The 17012-nt window shown below is 30.2% G+C and overlaps 1 protein-coding gene across 1 annotated transcript in view; it reads left to right on the top strand.

Annotated features, from left to right (window-relative positions):
* The window catches only part of fancl (FA complementation group L), a 48939-nt gene that overhangs the window by 30651 nt on the left and 1276 nt on the right, over positions 1–17012 (top strand). The window lies entirely within an intron of this gene.

A 17012-nucleotide genomic window follows, 5' to 3' on the forward strand; every position in this document is an offset into this window, starting at 1 on the left:
ATGCATACATATGAGCATACATACATACATATGACTATGCATACATACATATGAGCATACATACATACATATGAGCATACATACATATATATGACCATACATACATATATATGACCATCCATCCATACATACATACATACATACATACATACATATATATATAAATTCTTTTAATAATTCTTTTTAATTTAAAATTTAAAATGAATTGTGACTTCTTGATGTTATTGAATATTTTTGCATATGTTTATGAAATAAACAATGTTCAAATTGGAAAAGGAACATTCTTTTTCACTTACGCACCATTATGGTACAATGTTGCCTACAGGCAACGAACCCCAAAAACTTCCAAAAATAAAAATAAAAATAAAAATAAAATTTCTTCAGATTATGTTTATTTAGTCTATTTTGAGACGTAAAAACACATTTCCCTCACTGGCATCATAATGTGTACCATAGAGGGATATGACCATACATACATACATACATATGACCGTACATACATACATTCATATGAGCATACATACATACATATGACCATACATACATACATACATACATACATACATACATACATACATACATACATACATAAATACATATGAGCATACATACATAAATACATATGAGCATACATACATACATACATATGAGCATACATACATACATACATACATATGAGCATACATACATACATACATACATACATATGAGCATACATACATACATACATACATATGAGCATACATACATATGAGCATACATACATAAGAGCATACATTCATACATATGGCCAAACATATGACCATGCATACAAACATACATACATATGACCATACATACATACATACATACATACATACATACATACATACATACATACATACATACATACATACATATGACCATACATACATATGACCATGCATACATACATACATACATACACACATATGACCATACATACATACATACAAACATACATACATACTTATGACCATACATGCATACATATGACCATACATACATACATATGACCATGCATACATATGACCATGCATACATACATAAATACATATGACCATACATACATATGACCATACATACATATGACCATGCATACATACATACATACATATGACCATACATACATATGACCATACATACATACATACATACATACATACATACATACATACATACAAACATACAAACATATGAGCATACATACATACATACATATGAGCATACATACATACATACATACATACATACATACATACATAGATACATACATACATACATATGACCATACATACATATGACCATACATACATACATACATACATACATACATACATAAATACATACATACATATGACCATACATACATACATACATATGACCATACATACATACATACATATGACCATACATACATACATACATATGACCATACATACATACATATGACCATGCATACATACATACATATGACCATACATACATACATACATATGACCATACATACATACATATGACCATGCATACATACATACATATGACCATGCATACATACATACATATGACCATACATACATACATACATACATATGACCATACATACATACATACATACATACATATGACCATACATACATACATACATACATATGACCATACATGCATACATATGACCATACATACATATGACCATGCATACATTCATATGACCATACATAAATACACACATACATACATACATACATATGGTCATACATATGACCATGCATACATACATACATACATACATATGAGCATACATACATACATACATACATATGAGCATACATACATATGAGCATACATACATATGACCATACATACATATAAGCATACATTCATACATATGGCCAAACATATGACCATGCATACATATGACCATGCATACATACATACAAACATACTTATGACCATACATGCATACATATGACCATACATACATACATACATACATACATGCATACATATGACCATACATACATATGACCATGCATACATTCATATGGTCATACATATGACCATACATACATACACACATACATACATACATATGGTCATACATATGACCATGCATACATACATACATACATACATATGAGCATACATGCATACATACATACATACATATGACCATGCATACATACATACATGTGACCATACATACATACATGTGACCATACATACATACATACATACATACATACATACATATGAGCATATATACATACATACATATGACCATACATACATACATATGACCATACATACATACATACATACATATGACCATACATACATACATATGACCATGCATACATACATATGAGCATACATACATACATACATATGACCATGCATACATACATATGACCATACATACATACATACATATGACCATACATACATACATACATACATACATACATACATGCATACATGCATATGAACATACATACATACATAGATACATACATAGATACATATATATGACCATACATACATACATACATACATACATACATACATACATACATATGACCATACATACATACATACATACATATGACCATACATACATACATACATACATACATACATACATACATACATACATACATACATACATACATACATACATAAATTCTTTTTATAATTCTTTTTAATTTAAAATTTAAAAGGAATTGTGACTTCTTGATGTTATTGAATATTTTTGCATATGTTTATGAAATAAACAATGTTCAAATTGGAAAAGAAACGTTCTTTTTCACTTATGCACCATTATGGTACAATGTTGCCTACAGGCAACGAACCCCAAAAACTTCCAAAAATAAAAATAAATATAAAAATAAAATTTCTTCAGATTATGTTTATTTAGTCTATTTTGAGACATAAAAACACATTTCCCTCACTGGCATCATAATGTGTACCATAGAGGAATATGACCATACATACATACATACATACATACATACATACATACATACATACATACATATGACCATACATGCATACATACATACATAAATGTGACCATGCATACATACATACATATGAGCATACATACATACATACATACATACATACATATGAGCATACATACATACATATATACATACATACATACATATGAACATACATACATACATACATATGAACATGCATACATACATATGACCATACATACATACATATGACCATGCATACATACATACATATGACCATGCATACATACATACATATGACCATACATACATACATACATACATACATACATACATACATACATATGACCATACATGCATACATATGACCATACATACATATGACCATGCATACATTCATATGACCATACATAAATACACACATACATACATACATATGCTCATACATATGACCATGCATACATACATACATACATACATACATACATACATACATACATACATACATATGAGCATACATGCATACATACATACATACATATGACCATGCATACATAGATACATGTGACCATACATACATACACATGAGCATACATACATACATACATATGAGCATACATACATACATACATACATATGAGCATACATACATACATACATACATACATACATACATACATATGAGCATACATACATATGAGCATACATACATATGAGCATACATACATATAAGCATACATTCATACATATGGCCAAACATATGACCATGCATACATACATACAAACATACATACATATGACCATGCATACATACATACATATGACCATACATACATACATACATACATACATACATACATACATACATACATACAAACATACTTATGACCATACATGCATACATATGACCATACATACATACATACATACATACATGCATACATATGACCATACATACATATGACCATGCATAAATTCATATGGTCATACATATGACCATACATACATACACGCATACATACATACATATGGTCATACATATGACCATGCATACATACATACATACATACATACATACATACATACATACATACATACATATGAGCATACATGCATACATACATACATACATATGACCATGCATACATACATACATGTGACCATACATACATACATGTGACCATACATACATACATACATACATACATACATACTTAGGAGCATATATACATACATACATATGACCATACATACATACATATGAGCATACATACATACATACATACATATGACCATACATACATACATATGACCATGCATACATACATATGAGCATACATACATACATACATATGACCATGCATACATACATATGACCATACATACATACATACATACATACATACATACATACATACATACATGCATATGAACATACATACATACATGCATACGAACATACATATATATGACCATACATACATACATACATACATACATACATACATATATATGACCATACATACATAAATTCTTTTTATAATTCTTTTTAATTTAAAATTTAAAATGAATTGTGACTTCTTGATGTTATTGAATATTTTTGCATATGTTTATGAAATAAACAATGTTCAAACTGGAAAAGAAACGTTCTTTTTCACTTATGCACCAATATGGTACAATGTTGCCTACAGGCAACGAACCCCAAAAACTTCCAAAAATAAAAATAAATATAAAAATAAAATTTCTTCAGATTATGTTTATTTAGTCTATTTGGAGACATAAAAACACATTTCCCTCACTGGCATCATAATGTGTACCATAGAGGAATATGACCATACATACATACATACATACATACATACATACATATGACCATACATGCATACATACATACATAAATGTGACCATGCATACATAAATACATATGAGCATACATACATACATACATACATACATATGAGCATACATACATACATACATACATACATACATACATACATACATACATACATACATATGAACATACATACATACATACATATGAACATACATACATACATACATATGAACATACATACATACATACATATGAACATACATACATACATACATATGAACATACATATGAACATACATATGAACATACATACATACATACATACATATGACCATGCATACATTCATATGAGCGTACATACATACATACATACATACATACATACATACATACATACATACATATGAGCGTACATACATACATACATATGAGCATACATACATACATACATACATATGAACATACATACATACATACATACATACATACATACATACATACATACATACATACATACATATGAGCATACATAGATAAGAGCATACATTCATACATATGGCCAAACATATGACCATGCATACAAACATACATACATACATACATACATACATACATACATACATACATACATATGACCATACATGCATATGACCATGCATACATACATACATACATATGACCATACATATATACATACATACTTATGACCATACATGCATACATATGACCATACATACATACATATGACCAGACATACATATGACCATGCATACATATGACCATGCATACATACATAAATACATATGACCATACATACATATGACCATGCATACATATGACCATGCATACATACATACATATGAACATACATATGAACATACATATGAACATACATACATACATACATACATATGACCATGCATACATTCATATGAGCGTACATACATACATACATACATACATACATACATACATACATACATATGAGCGTACATACATACATACATATGAGCATACATACATACATACATATGAGCATACATACATACATACATACATATGAACATACATACATACATACATACATACATACATACATACATACATACATATGAGCATACATAGATAAGAGCATACATTCATACATATGGCCAAACATATGACCATGCATACAAACATACATACATACATACATACATACATACATACATACATACATATGACCATACATGCATATGACCATGCATACATACATACATACATATGACCATACATATATACATACATACTTATGACCATACATGCATACATATGACCATACATACATACATATGACCAGACATACATATGACCATGCATACATATGACCATGCATACATACATGCATACATATGACCATACATACATATGACCATGCATACATTCATATGACCATACATAAATACACACATACATACATACATATGCTCATACATATGACCATGCATACATACATACATACATACATACATACATACATACATACATACATACATACATATGAGCATACATGCATACATACATACATACATATGACCATGCATACATAGATACATGTGACCATACATACATACACATGAGCATACATACATACATACATATGAGCATACATACATACATACATACATATGAGCATACATACATACATACATACATACATACATACATACATACATACATACATATGAGCATACATACATATGAGCATACATACATATGAGCATACATACATATAAGCATACATTCATACATATGGCCAAACATATGACCATGCATACATACATACAAACATACATACATATGACCATGCATACATACATACATATGACCATACATACATACATACATACATACATACATACATACATACAAACATACTTATGACCATACATGCATACATATGACCATACATACATACATACATACATGCATACATATGACCATACATACATATGACCATGCATAAATTCATATGGTCATACATATGACCATACATACATACACGCATACATACATACATATGGTCATACATATGACCATGCATACATACATACATACATACATACATACATACATACATATGAGCATACATGCATACATACATACATACATATGACCATGCATACATACATACATGTGACCATACATACATACATGTGACCATACATACATACATACATACATACATACATACATACTTAGGAGCATATATACATACATACATATGACCATACATACATACATATGAGCATACATACATACATACATATGACCATACATACATACATATGACCATGCATACATACATATGAGCATACATACATACATACATATGACCATGCATACATACATATGACCATACATACATACATACATACATACATACATACATACATACATACATACATGCATATGAACATACATACATACATGCATACGAACATACATATATATGACCATACATACATACATACATACATACATACATACATACATATATATGACCATACATACATACATACATACATAAATTCTTTTTATAATTCTTTTTAATTTAAAATTTAAAATGAATTGTGACTTCTTGATGTTATTGAATATTTTTGCATATGTTTATGAAATAAACAATGTTCAAACTGGAAAAGAAACGTTCTTTTTCACTTATGCACCAATATGGTACAATGTTGCCTACAGGCAACGAACCCCAAAAACTTCCAAAAATAAAAATAAATATAAAAATAAAATTTCTTCAGATTATGTTTATTTAGTCTATTTGGAGACATAAAAACACATTTCCCTCACTGGCATCATAATGTGTACCATAGAGGAATATGACCATACATACATACATACATACATACATACATACATATGACCATACATGCATACATACATACATAAATGTGACCATGCATACATAAATACATATGAGCATACATACATACATACATACATACATATGAGCATACATACATACATACATACATACATACATACATACATACATACATATGAACATACATACATACATACATATGAACATACATACATACATACATATGAACATACATACATACATACATATGAACATACATACATACATACATATGAACATACATATGAACATACATATGAACATACATACATACATACATACATATGACCATGCATACATTCATATGAGCGTACATACATACATACATACATACATACATACATACATACATACATATGAGCGTACATACATACATACATATGAGCATACATACATACATACATATGAGCATACATACATACATACATACATATGAACATACATACATACATACATACATACATACATACATACATACATACATACATACATATGAGCATACATAGATAAGAGCATACATTCATACATATGGCCAAACATATGACCATGCATACAAACATACATACATACATACATACATACATACATACATACATACATACATATGACCATACATGCATATGACCATGCATACATACATACATACATATGACCATACATATATACATACATACTTATGACCATACATGCATACATATGACCATACATACATACATATGACCAGACATACATATGACCATGCATACATATGACCATGCATACATACATAAATACATATGACCATACATACATATGACCATGCATACATATGACCATGCATACATACATACATATGAACATACATATGAACATACATATGAACATACATACATACATACATACATATGACCATGCATACATTCATATGAGCGTACATACATACATACATACATACATACATATGAGCGTACATACATACATACATATGAGCGTACATACATACATACATATGAGCATACATACATACATACATATGAGCATACATACATACATACATACATATGAACATACATACATACATACATACATACATACATACATACATACATACATACATATGAGCATACATAGATAAGAGCATACATTCATACATATGGCCAAACATATGACCATGCATACAAACATACATACATACATACATACATACATACATACATACATACATACATACATATGACCATACATGCATATGACCATGCATACATACATACATACATATGACCATACATATATACATACATACTTATGACCATACATGCATACATATGACCATACATACATACATATGACCAGACATACATATGACCATGCATACATATGACCATGCATACATACATGCATACATATGACCATACATACATATGACCATGCATACATTCATATGACCATACATAAATACACACATACATACATACATATGCTCATACATATGACCATGCATACATACATACATACATACATACATACATACATACATACATACATATGAGCATACATGCATACATACATACATACATATGACCATGCATACATAGATACATGTGACCATACATACATACACATGAGCATACATACATACATACATATGAGCATACATACATACATACATACATATGAGCATACATACATACATACATACATACATACATACATACATACATACATACATATGAGCATACATACATATGAGCATACATACATATGAGCATACATACATATAAGCATACATTCATACATATGGCCAAACATATGACCATGCATACATACATACAAACATACATACATATGACCATGCATACATACATACATATGACCATACATACATACATACATACATACATACATACAAACATACTTATGACCATACATGCATACATATGACCATACATACATACATACATACATACATGCATACATATGACCATACATACATATGACCATGCATAAATTCATATGGTCATACATATGACCATACATACATACACGCATACATACATACATATGGTCATACATATGACCATGCATACATACATACATACATACATACATACATACATACATATGAGCATACATGCATACATACATACATACATATGACCATGCATACATACATACATGTGACCATACATACATACATGTGACCATACATACATACATACATACATACATACATACTTAGGAGCATATATACATACATACATATGACCATACATACATACATATGAGCATACATACATACATACATATGACCATACATACATACATATGACCATGCATACATACATATGAGCATACATACATACATACATATGACCATGCATACATACATATGACCATACATACATACATACATACATACATACATACATACATACATACATACATACATACATACATACATGCATATGAACATACATACATACATGCATACGAACATACATATATATGACCATACATACATACATACATACATACATACATACATACATACATATATATGACCATACATACATACATACATACATAAATTCTTTTTATAATTCTTTTTAATTTAAAATTTAAAATGAATTGTGACTTCTTGATGTTATTGAATATTTTTGCATATGTTTATGAAATAAACAATGTTCAAACTGGAAAAGAAACGTTCTTTTTCACTTATGCACCAATATGGTACAATGTTGCCTACAGGCAACGAACCCCAAAAACTTCCAAAAATAAAAATAAATATAAAAATAAAATTTCTTCAGATTATGTTTATTTAGTCTATTTGGAGACATAAAAACACATTTCCCTCACTGGCATCATAATGTGTACCATAGAGGAATATGACCATACATACATACATACATACATACATACATACATACATATGACCATACATGCATACATACATACATAAATGTGACCATGCATACATAAATACATATGAGCATACATACATACATACATACATACATATGAGCATACATACATACATACATACATACATACATACATACATACATACATACATACATACATATGAACATACATACATACATACATATGAACATACATACATACATACATATGAACATACATACATACATACATATGAACATACATACATACATACATATGAACATACATACATACATACATATGAACATACATATGAACATACATACATATGACCATGCATACATTCATATGAGCGTACATACATACATACATACATACATACATATATACATACATATGAGCGTACATACATACATACATATGAGCATACATACATACATACATACATATGAGCATACATACATACATACATACATATGAACATACATACATACATACATACATACATACATACATACATACATACATATGAGCATACATAGATAAGAGCATACATTCATACATATGGCCAAACATATGACCATGCATACAAACATACATACATACATACATACATACATACATACATACATACATATGACCATACATGCATATGACCATGCATACATACATACATACATATGACCATACATATATACATACATACTTATGACCATACATGCATACATATGACCATACATACATACATATGACCAGACATACATATGACCATGCATACATATGACCATGCATACATACATAAATACATATGACCATACATACATATGACCATGCATACATATGACCATGCATACATACATACATACATATGACCATACATACATATGACCATACATACATACATACATACATACATACAAACATACAAACATATGAGCATACATACATACATACATATGAACATACATACATACATACATACATACATACATACATACATACATACATACATACATAGATACATACATACGTACATACATACATACATACATATGACCATACATACATACATACATACATACATACATACATACATACATATGACCATACATACATACATACATATGACCATACATACATACATACATATGACCATGCATACATACATACATACATATGACCATACATACATACATACATACATACATACATACATATGACCATGCATACATACATACATATGACCATACATACATACATACATACATACATATAAACATACATACATACAAACATACTTATGACCATACATGCATACATATGACCATACATACATACATACATACATGCATACATATGACCATACATACATATGACCATGCATACATTCATATGGTCATACATATGACCATACATACATACACACATACATACATACATATGGTCATACGTATGACCATGCATACATACATACATACATACATACATACATACATACATACATACATACATACATATGAGCATACATGCATACATACATACATACATATGACCATGCATACATACATACATGTGACCATACATACATACATGTGACCATACATACATACATACATACATACATACATACATACATACATACATACATACATGCATACATACATACTGATGACCATACATGCATACATATGACCATACATACATACATATGACCAGACATACATATGACCATGCATACATACATAAATACATATGACCATACATACATATGAGCATACATACATACATACATACATACATACATACATACATATGAGCATACATACATACATACATATGAGCATACATACATACATACATACATACATACATACATACATACATACATATGACCATACATACATACATACATACATACATACATATGAACATACATATGAACATACATACATACATATGAACATACATACATACATATGACCATGCATACATGCATACATATGACCATGCATATGACCATACATGCATACATATGACCATACATACATATGACCATGCATACATACACACATACATACATACATATGGTCATACATATGACCATGCATACATACATATGAGCATACATGCATACATACATACATACATACATATGACCATGCAGACATAGATACATGTGACCATACATACATACATACATACATACATACATACATACATACATATATACATACATACATACATATATACATACATACATACATACATACATACATACATACATACATACACATGAGCATACATACACATGAGCATACATACATATGAGCATACATACATACATACGTACATACATATGACCATACATACATATAAGCATACATACATACATACATGCATACATATGACCATACATACATACATACATGCATACATATGACCATACATACATTCATATGACCATACATACATATGACCATGCATACATTCATATGGTCATACATATGACCATACATACATACACACATACATACATACATATGGTCATACATATGACCATACATACATACATATGGTCATACATATGACCATGCATACATACATACATACATACATATGAGCATACATGCATACATACATACATACATATGACCATGCATACATACATACATACATGTGACCATACATACATACATATGAGCATACATACATACATACATATGAGCATATATACATACATACATATGACCATACATACATACATATGAGCATACATATATACATACATACATATGACCATACATACATACATATGAGCATACATACATATGAGCATACATACATACATACATATGACCATGCATACATACATATGACCATACATACATACATACATACATACATTCATATGACCATACATACATATGACCATGCATACATTCATATGGTCATACATATGACCATACATACATACACACATACATACATACATATGGTCATACATATGACCATGCATACATACATACATACATACATATGAGCATACATGCATACATACATACATACATATGACCATGCATACATACATACATGTGACCATACATACATACATACATATGAGCATACATACATACATACATATGACCATACATACATACATATGAGCATACATACATACATACATGTGACCATACATACATACATATGAGCATACATACATATGAGCATACATACATACATATGACCATACATACATACATATGACCATACATATGACCATACATACATACATACATACATACATACATACATACATACATACATAATTTAAAATTTAATTTAAAAATAAAATTTCTTCAGATTATGTTTATTTAGTCTATTTTGAGACATAAAAACACTCCAAACATTTTTTCCCTCACTGGCATCATAATGTGTACCATAGAGGGTTAACATGTTTTTCAATTATTAAAAATTATCATTACCTCTAATATCAGAAATCATATCGTAATGGCAATATCACTCAAAAAAATCAGTAGATATTTTTCTAAACTTACCCAGCTAAATCATAAAACAACCACAATAAATCATCCGAGTTAAAGGAAACATGCTAAATTGAAATACTGACAAATAACACCAACAACGCTCTAACCAGTGTTCTCCTTTGAAATTTCTATTTCAGGCCAGAATAACTGTTTTAGTTTGCCAGTTTAACATTTAGTAGAGTTCAAATTAATGTTGAATGTTCGCTTGATGAGTTAGTGTCTAACAGCATTCTTTTAGAAGGAGTAGATGTTTATAACAGTTAAATTGACCAATATGTTAATGGAGTCTGGCAGTCAGTCATTGAACTACAACTCCAGTGTGTTTTCAGAGCAGTGGGCTTTTATTTTTGGGATTACAGGCTCAATGTTGTGCTCCTGTTCAGTGTCCCTGCAGTCTTTTTCGAACGCTAGGGCCTTAAATACTTTCTCCTTTAAGCAAATCCTCGTCTCGTTCTCCACACCTGCAGTTTGTGATGCAGGTTTGCTGTTAGAAATTTGCTGTCCAAAGCCCTGATGACATCAGCGCCCCTTTAACTGTCACTTTTCATTTTATTTTCTAAAAAATATTTGTTCAACTTCATCAGTCTGTCACGAACACTAAATTTACTTAATTAACTGAGACAAAATAAGTGTGTTGACGATAGTTATGTTTATATAGGAGTGTCACAATTTCAATATTAAATGGAAAATAAGGTTTCAATTTCAGTTCATTTCTAAATCAAAGGCAGAATCTGTGATTCTACTAGTAGAATTTTTTTCTCTCTCCACCAAGCAGGCAGGGGGTGGACACTTCAAAGACGATACAGCGTAGCTTAGCAGCACTTTATGCTATATACACAGATTTTTTAAAGAGGAATTTGACGATGTAAATGACAGTGACAGGGATCTTTAGTTTAACAGTGACCAAACTGTCAAAAAGTTTAAACTGAAGAATCTGATGGAATTATGACAGAAAGTCAGATCAAATTGTGGATTTGGAAAATCATTTTTGTAATTGATTAATGTGGTCTTAATGTTCTTGATTAATTTATTTATGAAATGTCAGAAAAAATTTCAAAATGATGATTGAGATTATTGAGATGATGTGTCCAAAGTGCTTGTTTTGTCAATTTAATGGTACAAAACTAAATATATTCAATTTATTATAAAAGATGAACATAAGAGGCAAATGTTCACTGGAAACAGAGAAATTTTGGCATTTAAATTAGTGCTAATTAATTTTTGGGCAATCGTTGTACTGACCTAAATACTCATATATTGAATATTAATCAGCTGATATGATTTAATCTGATGAATCCAGAATAAGGACGACCTGACCAGCCCACATTACATCTAGTTTCTGTCCATTTTCTGCAGTGAGTTCATGTTGATGTATAAACATCAGCTGATGCTAAATCTTCTCTTCCTTCATGTGCATCACAGTAAGTCTTTACTGTGACCTTCAGTTAACCAATGTTAACAAAAATGTTCTTAATAGAGTCTAAAACTAAAACATTTTCTACATTTTTGTCAGATGGTTGTTTTAGTAAAAGACTGTTTTGGATCAAAACTCTTAATTAGCTGATATCTTGGATCTGATTATCAGACTCTGTATCCAGAGATAAAGAGTTGGATCGGTGCTCCCTATTTTAAAATCCATAAAACATAATAGATCAATACTAGTTACCTGCTGGAGACCTGTTCGGTGCTGTGTGATGGTCTGGATGTTGTTCACAGGTTTTTGTTTTTTTTCCCACCCTGACCAGAACGAGCACAAACACTGAACACTGGTAGTTTATTTGTTATGTAAATATACTGATTCTCTCTGAAGAGAAAAGATCATTTGAATAATCTTTCACTTGATCACTGGACACAACCTGAACCGGTTTGTGCAAAAATACTGTTATATATAAATACTGTTTTTATTCCAGCAGTCGATCAGTTTTTGCTGGAGACAAACAACCGCATTGAATTTCATTTCTGTAATACACATATCAGTGTTCCAGATATAAAAAATAAGTCAATGTTACAATTCAAAGAGAGAAACTTGTCACTATACTGCAGTGTTGAAGGTCATTGAAGGTCTGAATGTACCAGTTCAGATTATTTGAAATGTGGTTGTATGAGCTACTGATCCACGGTCAGTGTATTACCTACAGTAGATGGCAGACAACACGCCTCCAGCTTGAGGAAACAGCTGGAGAAACAGCAGGAGAACCCATGTAGAAAGCTAAGCAATGTACTGCTGTGGACAGGGTCAGCAACAAAATGTATTTAAGACACAAAAAAATTAATTAATCAGCTAAGTATACACTATATTGAGAATATTTTCACTGCCTCGTCTTGCTAATAGGAAACCAAATATCACCCTATAAAAAGTCAGGAGGAGAGAAGTTGCTGGTCTGCTGCTGTCATGACTGGTTAGTTTGTTTGTGTTATTGTGTTGCTTTCGTGAATCCAAACTAGTTCTTTAAAATACTGAAGTTACACAATAATGTAAACAAATGAACAGATCGAGGCAGCGAGAGACCAGCGACACCTGTCTTCTGAAATGTAAAATGATAGTCATAGTCGATCAGTTGATTTAATAGTTGTTTTAAAATGTCAGAAAATGTAAAAAAAAAAAAAGTATATCCCCACGTCCAAGATGACGTCCTCAAATGTCTTGTTTTACTCACAACTCAACGATATTCAGTTTACTCATTTAGGAGTAAAGAAACTAAAAAAATATTCACCTTTAAGATTTTGAAATTACAGAATTCTGACTTTGTTCTTAAAAAATGACTCAAATTGATTAATCCTTGCAGCTCTAGTTTGGAGAGAGCTATATTTGGCTCATATAATGTCAGTTTATCTTCAGA

The sequence above is a fragment of the Lutjanus erythropterus genome, chromosome 14 (assembly GCF_056507025.1).
Source record: "Lutjanus erythropterus isolate fLutEry1 chromosome 14, fLutEry1.hap2, whole genome shotgun sequence".
NCBI lineage: Eukaryota > Metazoa > Chordata > Actinopteri > Lutjaniformes > Lutjanidae > Lutjanus > Lutjanus erythropterus.